The sequence below is a fragment of the Condylostylus longicornis genome, unplaced genomic scaffold, assembly GCF_029603195.1.
Source record: "Condylostylus longicornis isolate FDR11 unplaced genomic scaffold, ASM2960319v2 ptg000048l, whole genome shotgun sequence".
Taxonomy (NCBI): domain Eukaryota; kingdom Metazoa; phylum Arthropoda; class Insecta; order Diptera; family Dolichopodidae; genus Condylostylus; species Condylostylus longicornis.
In genome coordinates this window covers 13,164,056-13,177,850 of record NW_026578017.1, presented here as the reverse complement: position 1 = coordinate 13,177,850, position 13,795 = coordinate 13,164,056, and the positions used below count along the sequence as shown (strand labels likewise).

At 23.8% G+C, this 13,795-nt stretch overlaps 1 protein-coding gene across 2 annotated transcripts in view; it reads left to right on the top strand.

Annotated features, from left to right (window-relative positions):
• Positions 1–982: 982 nt before the first annotated feature.
• LOC129611180 (protein grainyhead) overlaps positions 983–13,795 on the top strand; it is a 249,900-nt gene continuing 237,087 nt past the window's right edge. Inside the window, exon 1 of one of the 2 annotated variants that reach the window (XM_055524173.1) lies at positions 983–1,268. The gene's annotated coding sequence lies outside the window, so the exon portion shown is untranslated. The remainder of the gene's footprint in view (positions 1,269–13,795) is intronic. The other variant, XM_055524174.1, reaches the window with a different exon arrangement.

The window sequence follows — 13,795 nt, the reverse complement described above, 5'->3', positions numbered from 1 at the left end:
ATTTTTCCACTACAATTTATGCTGATTTTCAAATTGTGTCATACTACAAAATATGGTGTGTAACTCGGCTTAAGCGTAAATATTTCAATCGTATTTAATTTCTTCTTTATTCTTTACTTTTTAATATTAACTCAAATAAAATATCATTTTTGGGGTGGATAATTATATTTTTTATCAATCATTTTTGTTAAAAAATGCAATAAATTTAATTTTGATTCAAATCTTTAATTCCGATTGTTATTCGAAAAATTCAATCAAAAAATGCCCCACCTAATTTTTTTAGCATTTTTTAAAAATTTATATTTAGTACAATTTCCAAGAAATTTAAATTTAGTATTTTATTGAATTTAGATGGCAACATTCGAAAAATAAGTATGTATAAAGCATTTTATAAACATATGCGTAAACGTCATATTATAATTATTCGCGCATTTTTTCTTGTTTTTAATTTATATTGACTTCTGAACAAGTGATAATAAACATTAATAATTATGTAGTAATTTTTTTTTTTCAATAAATTTTTGAGGGAGTTTGTTTACTTTCCTAAAATTTATTACCTATGTGTTTAATTACTTCTTGCTTTAGCCTTTAATTTAATATCTGCCTTAATAATATTGTGCTCAAGCTGGGACGTAAGTACAAACATGCATACATTCATACATGAATTTAGTACTTACCTGCTACTCATTTTGTATGTAATGTTTTTTAAATATAACTTATAATATAAAAAATTGTGAATCATCGCGAAAAATACTTAAATATTTTTTAATAAAAAATAAAAATAATTTATGAGAGTCTAAAAATAATAAATTTTATTGATGTGATAAGTAAAAAAATATGTACCTATATACTTACATACTCATACACATGTATATATGTATGTATATCTATAGAAATAAAATTTAATAAATTGTAGATGACAAACAATCGTACATACATATATTTAAGTATAAATAAATATATAAATAAATTTTTATACAAAAAAATTGATGAATAAAAAAGTAGTGATAAAAGAAATGCTAATAAGAACCAATTTAAATTAAAAATGAGTGATAAATTATTCTTTAATTTTGAAAAAATTTAACTCATATTTTGAAATTAATAAATTAAGTTTTAAAATATTATTTAAAAGCAAATAAGGAATAAGAACCTACCTATTACCTAATTATATTTTATTTGGATACTATATTTGGACTGGCCGGCTTCACACTGGATACTGGTACCGCTTTTACATTAGCCTACTCGGATTGGCTGACCGAACCAACAAGGTATTTTAAAACATACATATGTATTTAAATAAGCAATCTTGATGTTTAAATGTTAATTTATTAAGAAAAAATCATTTGCCTTTAACAAAGATATTAAAAATTATGTACTTAAATATTTTAATGGGCCTCATTGTGGGTTTGTTTTAAATTGAGCTGAATTTATGTTTGTCAACCTGATTTATAATTTATAAGTGTCAACCTGATTTGGAGATTTTAAATTTTTAATAATTTAGAAATATTAGAGAGTTAATACTTGAAGTCAGAGAAGAAGTTCATTACTGAGCTGAGAAGAAGTTCATTCAAATATGCTTTTGAGAGTAAAGTTCAATATTTTCAATATTTCGAAAATATGCATGCATATGTATGTAAGTAAATTTCGTCAATATTTTGTAGTCTGTGTTATGATATTATCTAAGCAGCTATTTCAAAATACCTGCTTTGTTAAAATTTTATTTAATAATTCTAAACAGTAGATAATTTTATTAATTTCAAGCTTATTTCTATGAACAGATCGGAAGTGTTCATCACACAACTGACCGGAAGGTGTATTGTCTAGTTTAGCAAAAAATGTTGCACTAGAAAAATGTAAATTTGACTCTTAGTAGAGGCTCACTTTATGCCATGTAAATTTTCTGAAAAAATGAAATAGTAAAAAATGTAAAATTGGTCCCTAGTGAAAGTCCAAAAAATTTATAACCTCATTTTTTTAACACACTAAATTCGAATATAAAATTTTAGAAAATCGGTTGATTCTCTTCATATGCGCACAAATTTAAATTTGGACCGTAATTAAAATTCAATTTCTGATTTCTGAATTATTCCAAAAGGTATATGATTTTGCGTATTGTCAAACATAGTTTATATATAAAACTGCGAGTTAATTGGTTGAATATTTTCTTTAAATGATTAAAAATGTAAAATCAGCCTCAAAAAAATCCAGTTCACGGGAGCTGACATAATAACAAAAAAGTTGATGAATCCGTAGCATAGCCAAAGTAAACTCTTATAAGTGTAAAATATTATCAAAATCGGTTCAGCTGAACTTGAGATATTGATCTGCACAGGTTGATTAGCAGATAGATGACAGATAGACAGACAGACCGATATAAATCTAAAAATAGTTTATTTACCCTTCCTCAGCATGCAGAAATGCGTTTCCGCCGAAAACTTGAAATATAAAATTTGGTGCCATCACATAACCTCCTATTGTTTATGCAATGTGGTCGATTGAAAATGTTTAATTTAGCGTTTTTCTTATTTTTATTCATAACGAATTATTGAAAGCCCATTTTAAGTATTAGGTAAGTATAATTCCGTGGTTCAAGTGGTTAGTTAATTATTTTAAAGTTAATTTTGCGCTACTTACATTAAATTAAAATTTTTAATGAATAAGTATTTAAATTTTGTTTTCTTCTATTAAAATTTTGTTAAATCTAATTGCCATTATTTAAATTTTATCTTTTGCCTATAATTGACAAAATTTAAATTGTTGAATACATGTACGTGTACCTATTCATTTTTAATATATGCCAAGTTTGTGTTCATTATTCCTAATGATAAAATAAATTTAAAACGATTCATCAAAGGTTTCTTCGTATACCTTGTATTTTGATGTCCCCTCAATATATTTTAAATTCTGCAAAGGTTGACAATATCGTTTTTGTTTTTCTTTTTCTTCAACAATCTTCATCTTTATCATTTATACGAAACAATTTTTTTTTTCTGTTAAAATTTTAACCAATTCACTTAAAACTTTAATGTCCTTTTAGATTTCTTTTTGATTACAATACAAACATAAGAGAATTTAAGTTGTACTAAAGAATATACTTAAAAAACAAAATAAATAAATGTCCTTTTCTAACACTTTCCCATGGTTTTTTATTCAACTGCTGTGCTGCTAAAGTAATAATAATAAATCTTATGTCTCAAAAGATACGTAAATAAGAAAAACTAAAAAAAAAATACCAAATAAGAAAAAAACTATAAACGATCGACCGTTGGTTACCACCGTGTTTTTTTATTTAACATTCATATTGTAATCGTCTTTTAATTTTTTTTAAAAATGAAATAAGAATATTGCGCATAAGTATATTTAAATTTATTTTAGGAAAGGTCATTGCGCAGTAGCTTTCATTTTTTTTTAACACATTTAAAATTTTTATTATAGAAATACTTACTTGTCAATGTATGTGTTCATAGTTATATAAAAAGATGTGTAGTTATATATTATCCAAAATAAATATGCAACATCACTTTAAAAGGATGTACAGCATTAATCCTTTCGGAATATCTCTTTTTATAATTCGTTATTTTATTTATTTTACTTGCCATACAATAAATATACCCCTGAAAAATGAGGGTCCATTAAAAAATCTACGTAATTTTAAAAATTTATTTAAATTATTTTTAAAAACTGTAATACGTACATATATGTATGTGTACTTGCTTATATTCGTTATGCTTGTTTAACAGAATACATGTCTGCTTTTACAAATTTTAAATCTGGAAAGAAAATCAAATTAACAGGGTGTTTCTAATAAAAATTTCGATGTACTTTTTTATTTTGTCAATTCAATCAAAGATGTGTTTAATAAAATATAAATGTAATCAAATTTTCTGAAAATATTTTTATGATTTAAGATGAGAATTTTTATGAAACGCATTAAAAAAATCGGTTTGATAACTCATTTAAACATTTTAAATTTAATGAAAATCAAATTTCTAACTAATTTTTTAATTGAGCAAAGCCATTTACTTTTTTAAAATTTTTTAATGGAACAACAAATTCATTTAAGGAATTAAAATTTTTAATAATAAATTTGAAAGTGGATAAAAAAAGAGTTAAAAAAGGCAAGATACACGATTAGACTGCAAATATTAACAAGTTCTTACTCTGTTATTGTTCCCCTCGTACCAATTCATACTTATATAATGTAGAATTGAATTCAATAATAAAAGAATACTCGTATATTTCAAATGTTTGTAATAAGAAGAATTGTAATATCTTCTCATACTTACTCACTTTTATTTTTTTTCAACAAATAAGAAAATATAAAAAATGGTATTATAAATATTTTTCACTATTTCTAACGTTGAAAAGTAATACATTTGGTATACTAATGGAATTTGAAAATTTAAACATACATTTGACAACTTGCAATTTTTTTACTAATATTTAATAAAATTAGAATGAACTTAGAATAATTTTGAAATTTATTCGGTTTCATTTCAGTTTCATACATTTAATTTAAGATTAAAGAAGTTACAGAACTTTTAAACTGTCCACGATTTCAGTGTTTAAAATTTCCGTATATCGGATAAAACTTATGGTTTGATTTCTTTAAATCTTACAAAGTGTACAAAATACTGTTCTAAAACAGCTTTATTAACTTTTATAAATACTTGACTTTATTGAGTTTTCCACATTTAAAAATGCGAAATGCATTTTTTAATCAATATTTCTTAAAAATACCTCCTTAAAATAATGTTTAACAGCTTTGAGTTAGGTGGCACAAATATTAATGAATTACTTATATTGTTGTTTTTAGATTCATTTTTTAAATTTGAAAGTATTAATACTGATCACACAAAATACATGACTGCTTATACACATATTTACTTGTATTCTAAAAATTCTTAATGAAAATTTTCGCCCTCCTTGAAATAGAAAGGATATCATCACAAACCTTTTTAAAATATTTTAATATAAAAAAAAAAAAAACAAAATAAAAATAAAACAATAATAAATGCCCAAAAGATCTCATCTCAATTCTTCACTAACTTTATCTCTTCAGATATTCATTTGTGCTTGTGTGTGTACGTTATGTTTATGTACAAATTATTTTTTATTTTTCTTTTAACCCTTTTTATGTCTGTTCCTTCCTAATAAACGTGTGATCACAGTCCATTCACGGTATTCAAAACAAAAATTATACAAAAAAAAAAGAAAATAAAAATTTGAAATTCCGAATGAATGAACATTACTTATGATGATGAAATAATAAAGGGTAAAAATAAAAAAAGAAATCCCTTAAAATTTGATTCTATTTTTTATACAAAAGATTTGAAAATTCTCGGTCTATAATGACCGCATATTTGTATGAATACATATATATATATATATATATATATATATTATATATATATATAAATATATATATATAAATTAAAATAAGTAAAAGGCGAGATGTCCAACTAAGATTTGAATAAAAGGAAACAAAAGGATGCAAAAGAACAAAAAAAAAATTGTTATGTAAGGAAAAATATTAAATTGAAGCCTAGAAGATGTTTTTTTATAACCCTCTTTCATTTTTTTTTTTAATTATTTAGTTCGGTCTCAATCAAATAAATTTCTGTGAAGAATAAACAAATGGCTAATAGGCTATTTAAATGTATAAGTATAAGAATTTTTTTTTGGTACTGCAATATTATTTTAATAATATTTCAATGTCTTCACTTAGGATCTTTAAGTCCATATCTAAAAAGGAACATGAGAAATACAATTATTTTTTTTTTAATATTAAAAATTTATTCTGTTGTCTTTTTTTTCTATCTATTAAAATATGAGGAAAAAAAATGGACTGATGAACTAATAAATGTTAATGTCCTTTATAAGAATAACTGATTATATTTTATGTAGAAACCGGCCAGGTGTGTGGCATTTACTTAGTTAAGAAAAAAAATTATTAAGGTGTTTGCGTTTCTCAAAATTAATATTCAATTGAAAATTTTAATTTATATGCATTTATGCAATTCAACATGAGGTCGTCCTATAAATTTATTTTTTAGTTTCACAGTTTTTTTTTCTTCGTCAGTAAATTTTTGTAATTTGAGAACTTTTGTCCAGCATACGTAAATAATTCATTTTAGCAATATTAAGTCTTATGAATATACTTCCAATAATATTTGTACTGCTTTAAATTTATGAATATTATTAACTTCTATAGTTAAATAATATTAAATTGTTTTAAATTCTAGAGAATAAGGGCCTTCTAGAGAATAAGGTGCATACTTAACAATGTATTCTGTAAATTACACATGTGCTTAATCATATTTGTTTTTGAACACTTACTCTGTAAGTTTTAGTTAATTTTTGAAAATAAAAATTTTATAAGTACTGGTTAGAAAGTGAGTCTTCCACTAAAACTTTGATTCTTGTGCAACAAAGAAATTTATAGAACGCCGTTTATTAAGTACTGTGTTATTGTAGCATCGTTTTGCCGACGCTTTTAAGTTAATTCGCCATAAATTATTCTTTTCATGTTAAGTAACGAATATAAAGTGAAAAGCAGAATTTTAAATTTTCAAAAAGTTTAACTAGTACATCTAGAGTGTTCCAGTCTATATTTTAATTGTGATTTTTAAAGTACTGAAATTTGGAAATTTTTACATAAGTAAAAGGTTTCTCAACAAATTTTGTTTAGATTTGCAATATAGGTATTCAAATGCAATTCATCTTAGTTCCTAAATTTTAAGAAATATTTAATTATTTAATACGTACTCACATATTCTTAATTATTATGAAACATATTATATCCGTACGCATATACAGAGATATTCCTTGTGTATGAAACTTTAAATTTGATTCCGTTAGTCAAATCAAACTTCAGCATAATTTGTATCTATATAAAACCTACATTATAAATGCATATCTACATACTTACATGCATATTTAATAAGCGTTAACTAGAAAAAATATAAATTAGAACTTCAGAAAATTTTTAAATTCTACTTTAAATAAAGTCTAAAATTATTAAAATAAAAATTCATTTCTTGATAGGATTTTAAATCATGATTGAATTCTTCATGGTCAAATGTAATATAAGCATCCTAATTTTATGAAAAACGACAAATAAAAAATTCAAAATGTTGAATATTATGTACCATCAACTTCAAATACTTAACTATAATGTTCTTCTAATTTGAAATGGTTTTTTAAATTTTTGATTTAAAAATATTCTTGAATTAACAACCATTGAGTATGTGTGTGTGTTTTTATTATTTATTACTTTAAAATTCTAAATCCATAAGCTGAAGAAGTACAGAAAATGTTAATCACAGATGCTCATACAATCAACAGGTCAAAATTAATTTACATATTTGGACCCTTCACTTTACTTTATGATTTTTGTTTTTTGTTTATCAAACAACCACAACAACCCTTTCAAGATTTTATAAAAAAAACAAAAAAAAAACAAAAATTATCTCACAATTTAAGAGAGAGAGAGATAATAGTTTAGTAGGGTTTTTGAATTTTCTCGATTTTCGTGAGGTATAGTTAATAATATATGTACAAACTTCTGAGACGAGTAGGTAATAGGTAGTTGACAAGTTATACAACCAATGTTTTAGCCACTCGGTTCTTTATTAAACAAACTAAATGACAAATAAAAATTTATAAAAAATTTCTTTTTTTTTGTTATTCTATATTGATGCTAACGAGAAGTTAGCCTTAGCTAAGATAAGCCTTAGGTACTGAATTTTGATAGCTTGCTGGTTTGCCTTTAGAATTATTTGTTTTAAATTTTTCTGAATTCTTAAAATCCTTGTAGGATTTCATAATACTGATAATAAATATCAACTTGGGTAAGATTATAAGTTAAAAAATCTTAAGAAAACGAGAAAAAATAGAGTTGATCGCATCCGGGAGGTACAATTTCAACAACTTTTTTCAAACTCATTGGCCCTACTAATATAATCGCTGGCGTGAAATTTAAATATCACAGTTTTTATAGCTTCTGAGATATAGTCAAATAAATTTAGAAGTTGTGTGGCAGCTACCAAAAGGAGCCAAGAAATTTCAACGACTTTTATCAGACACATTGGCCCTACTTATATATTGGCTTGTGAGAAATTTCAATACCACAGCTTTTATAGTTTCTGAGATATAGCCAAATAAATTTTGAAGTTGTATGGCAGCTACCCGAACCAGTACCCCGATCATATCCAATTTAAATAGGTTTCTGGCATTTGCTATAATAAATCATTTGTAAAATTTGGAATTAATTAAATTAAAAGAATTATTTTTTGAGTTATCGTTGGGACGGACAGACAAAGCTAAATCGACTCAGAATTCGACGCTGATCAAAAACATACACTTGAGTTTATATCTAAGACCAATATTTCTTAGCGTTACAAACATACGTTCGTACGGGTATAAAAATGAATCAATCGGGAAACTTACGCAATGTTGTAATTCATTACTTTTTATTCCGCTTCTTTGAATTTTAAGATACACGTAGTTTCTATTGTGCAATCAAAATAGAAAAATGGACTTTGGAAACACATGCGTATGTACACATATTATGTCTATGAGATTTTATTTCTTCCACCTATCCACAAATACATTTACATTTTTTGATAAACAATACACATACATTTACATTTTTATTTAAGAGTAATAATGTTCGGCCGAACAGTTTTTTAATAAAAAATTCACAACAAAAAAAAAAAAAAATTTTTTTTACAATTATAAAAGAGGGTCATCATTTTATGACCCATACCATTAAGAGACATTTATTTTCATGCAGAACTAAAAATTATAGAATTGAGCATAAAATAAATGAATAAAGGTAGAGAAGATTAAAAATATTTAACAGGTAAATAAATATACCGCTACACGCATATGCATACTAATAATTTTTAATTTTAATCCTTAATAGGATATAATATTAAATGTATATGAATTTAACCCTTTTGTTTGAAAATATTTCTAACAGCTTAGTTGAGATTGTGCACTCAAGAGTTTTTTTTTTAAGAACAGCATATTTAGATGAATGGACTCTGCTGGACTTCTTATAAGAAAGATTTTTTTTATAAAATCATATGAAAGCTAAAAGAATGAAAATCTTTAATATTAAAACAATCAACAGCTGGCCTTTTCTTTATAAAAATTTTACAAAAAAAATTTGATGGTTTATATTATGCAGAAAAATGGTTAATATGGTGATAGTATGATTTTTTAGACACAAATTGAAAACTAAATCTATTTTGACTTTTATACATATCACAGATTTCAAACATTTTACATAATACTTAATAATTGAAATGCAAGATTAGGTCTTATGTATTTATTCTATTTTATAATGAAGACGATAGAAAAGAGAAGATAAGGAAGCTTCATTTGTTTACTATACTTGCAAAATATCATTGTTGCAACGAAAACATTTTAGAGTTTTTTCTACTCTTTTTCTCTTAACTCTTCTGAAAAAAGCGAAATATTTTAAAAGATTAATAACTAAGTACCAAAAAAAAGGAATAAATATCATAATTGTGCAAAAATATTGTCCCGAATCAAAATACTTATTCATATTCCTAACAAATTTGAAATGTTTAATATGATTTTCATGATCGCAATGTTATAATACTTAATACACTGCCCTCATAAGTGACACCTAGTACAAAACTTAATGTATAACATTGCATGCACTAAAAATTAAAGAAAAATTGTTCAAGATATTCAAGTCATCCGATATTTACACATTAAATAAATAATATATAAAGTTAGTAAGTATGTCACCAATATGAACCAAAAAACATTTTTTTAATAAAATTTTAACGTCCTTCCAATATTTGACCCAGAAAAATTTATAATTTCATATTTTAATCTTAATTAATTTAACACGATCACTTATGGAATTTAAGTTAATTTCTATAATATTTTCACAAATCAGTAATCAAATTTGATTGCAACTTTTTATATTTTATTAATTTCTAATAAAATATAATTTTTGAGAAAAGAAAATTTGAATGACATTTGATTTGAAAAATGAAACAGAAATGTTAATAAAAAGTCTTGAGAAAGTGTGAATTTTTTTTAATAAAAATCGAAAATTTTTCAATACCATTATTATTTTTTGAGTAAATAACAGTAGTATGATAATTAGTTAAGCTAACAATAAAATTTACAACACAATTTTATATAAGTAAATAAAGTTTATTTAATTTTAACAATACACTATTTTTAAGTTGACAGCTTAATATTATTTTATTTGATTATTACAACATGAGTACAGCGCTGTTTGAAATTATTTGTTTATGCATGACACAGTATGTATATTGAAATAGATTTAATACTACCTATTAATTTATAAGTAACTGTTAATACTAATCTGATAATATTATTATATTAACAAGTTATAGTATTTAAAATTTGTAATATTAAATACTGTTCGATTGTTCTTAAACTTTTTAATTATACTAGAACTGCTGAATAACTGCTTTTGAAATAATTTATATAGAAAATCTAAGTTTGCGGTGTAAAAAGTTTAATTAAAATTTGATTTCTAATAGATTAAACCTCGCCAAATTAGCAAAATTCGATTGCTAATTCAATATTTATAAAGATTTGCGTTGAGTTTGATCTTAAAATATACAAGTACCTCTCCTTTGTTTGACTTGCTTAAAATTTTTTGGTAAATTGAATTTTTTCATTAAAATTTTAATTGAATTCCTTTAAATTTTTTTAAACATCCGAAAGTCAAGATTAAATACCATTTAACTGTAAAATAGCTGAAATAAATAGTATAAAAAAATTTAATTTTCTTTTATTTATTTATTAAAAATAATTTGTTATTTAAAATTTTTAGAGTTAGATACAAAAATGAATAACTCTTATTGCTATGAACTGAAAAATATTCAAAGAATTGCAAATATAAAATTCTAATTTTTTATTTTTCATTTTAAATTCTTTCAACTGAGGTGTAAATGAATATAGTGGAATGCGATTTAAATTAGATAAACTAGATATTATATAACGTTGCTCTTCATCTTCTTTTACATCTTTAATATAGAACAATCTTAGTATTTTTGTAATATAAGGTTGTATAACTACTTATATACTCTGCATGAAATGTGACATTTGATTAATTTTCGCAAATAAAACCACTGTTTTATATTAATAAAACTGAAAAAAGAGAAACGTGCACTAGTTATAAATGATTCAAATTAAATTTTAAAATGAATCATTCCATTCTTTAGATTAGGAATTTAGCATTATCTACATATTTATGAGGATAAATTATCATAGTACTTACGGGGTTTGAGTATAGAGAAGTACAATTTCAATTATAGCGAATATATTGAAATTATTGCAGCTGAGGAATGTATTTAACTGCAAGTTACCGATTAATTCCAATTTTTTCAAATTTTTTTAAAAGTTTTAAATTATAGTAAATTTTTAGAAAACTTATAGAGAACATATTGTCGCCAATTTTTTTTTATAAAGACAAATTACAGATAATAAAAATAATAATCTACATTTCCAAATCTTACAATTTTCTTTAGTGCTAAACTCAAACTGCTGATGAGATTGTTAATTTTTTAAGAGCTTTGTCATTTTGTATGCACTTATAGTTATATGAATATTGAAGATTATTATTTAGAAATTAAAATCGAATTAACAGAAGAAATTTAAGAATTCAATTAGCTATTTTTATACTGCAACCAATGAACTAAAGAGTACTCACCTTTAACTTAAAAATGGTCATGTTTCTAGCCCAGTAAATCGGGATATTATTTATGAATTTCTTGCATGAGTATAAATAAACAAAAAATATATTAATTGACAATCGTATAAACTATAGCTAGAGTAAATTTATTTATTTTTTTTAATATGATAAATTTTGAAAATACTTAATTGAAACTGCAAAGAAAACACATAAAGAAATAGTAAAATAAATTACTTTACAGCCTGGAAACAATCAATCTTTACAGAATGTTTTCAGATCTTAGTTAATTTTTTTTTTCGACCACAAATTTTTATGATTATAATGCTAACTCCAATTAAACAAATTGAAAATAAAAAAAGAAATTTTACGTTAATAAAATTTCATCTTTGATTGGACTAAAAAAACAAACAAATTTTAAAACTTATTAATATTTTTGTTATTTCAGTTATGAAAACAAACAGAGTGATTAATTTTAATTGCGTTTTGAGTTCAAGAATGATTTTAATTTTGTAGTAGAAAAATGAGAATATTCAAAGATGTCAATTACAGGGTTTAATTTTATTTTAGAAAGTGGAATCGTGGTTTGTTGGCGCAGTGAGAAGCTAGAATTATACTAAAGTCTTAAAATTTATTGAAAATCATAATGTCCAAATATTATTAGGGAATCGAAATTAAGAACTCTTTGATTTGGTTTAGAATTCCTTAAATTCCACATACAAATTTTAGTAAACACTAAAATGCAGTTTAAAAATTAGAAGTACCTCGAGAAAAATATATATATTATTTCTGTTTCCATTATAGAGAAGCGGTTTTCAGAATAGTTTTGCTGCAACAATCTGGATGATTAAAATGGTTTACTCTGTCATTTGTTAACATACACATATATTTAATATACTCAGCTACACTGACATATAAATCCATACTTGCCATATAGATATTTAAAATTTTTACGTATAGTAAAACATGTCGAATTTAATTTCCTAATCAATTTTATATAATATGTGGCATTCAACATCCTCATATATATATATGTATATGTATGCTCTCTATTCAATCTATTTGATCTATTAAGAATATTATTTATCAGAGAATGAATCTTATAATTCAAAAAAAAAAGGAATGTTATTTGCGCGTACATACACCAATTGATAAAATGAATTAATCTACATAGTTACATACATTTTTTATTATAATATAAATATGTTTGACATTTCCTTTTGAATTAAAAATAAAACAAATACAAAAAAAAATTGTAAAAATTTTTATACAAACCTTTAAAATGAATATTCGCTCTTTTATATGTATAAATGTAGATGTATGAATAAAATAATTTTAAAAATTTTTACATCAAATAGAGCTGCAAACTATGACTCTAAATATACGTAGCTGCAACATTTCTATCTATGTACATATATAAAATATTCTACTGTAAAATAAATAGTTACAAATATTTACATTTGAATAGCCATACATAACTTGGATTGGAATCAAATCTCAGTCAATTTTATTTTTATACGCTCTCTTAAGAGAAAAAGAAAAAAAAAATTTTTGAAAAGAATAAAGAAGAAACGCGTATAGAAATTGGCATTGAGTGGCAGTCTTTATTTTTTTTTTCGCTTAGAAAGCGTACACTTTTTTTTTATTTGTAACTAAAGTGCTATAAATGTACCAACAGTGGTACATGAAACACAATTTCGAAAGGAAAACTAAAAAAAAAAAAAACAAAAATTGAAATAGAACAGAAAACAAATCTAGAAACATAAAAAACGGAAAACAAAATAGTAAGAGGAAAAAAAAACAGTTAAAATAAAAAGAAGACAAGTAATTGGCGGTGTGCAAAATAATGAACATCTGCCAGCGGGAAATCCAGATATCATCCTCTTCACAATAATACAATTTACATCTACATACTTCTACCAATATTACCGTATACCTATGTATGTATGTATGTACATTCAAATCAAAAAAATATATTAAATAATACTTACATAAAAATTTGTACAAAATCCTAGAATCTTTGATTAGTTGAAGTTTAGTAAAAGATTTGCTCTTTCTGGTCTGTATACAATATAAATGAAG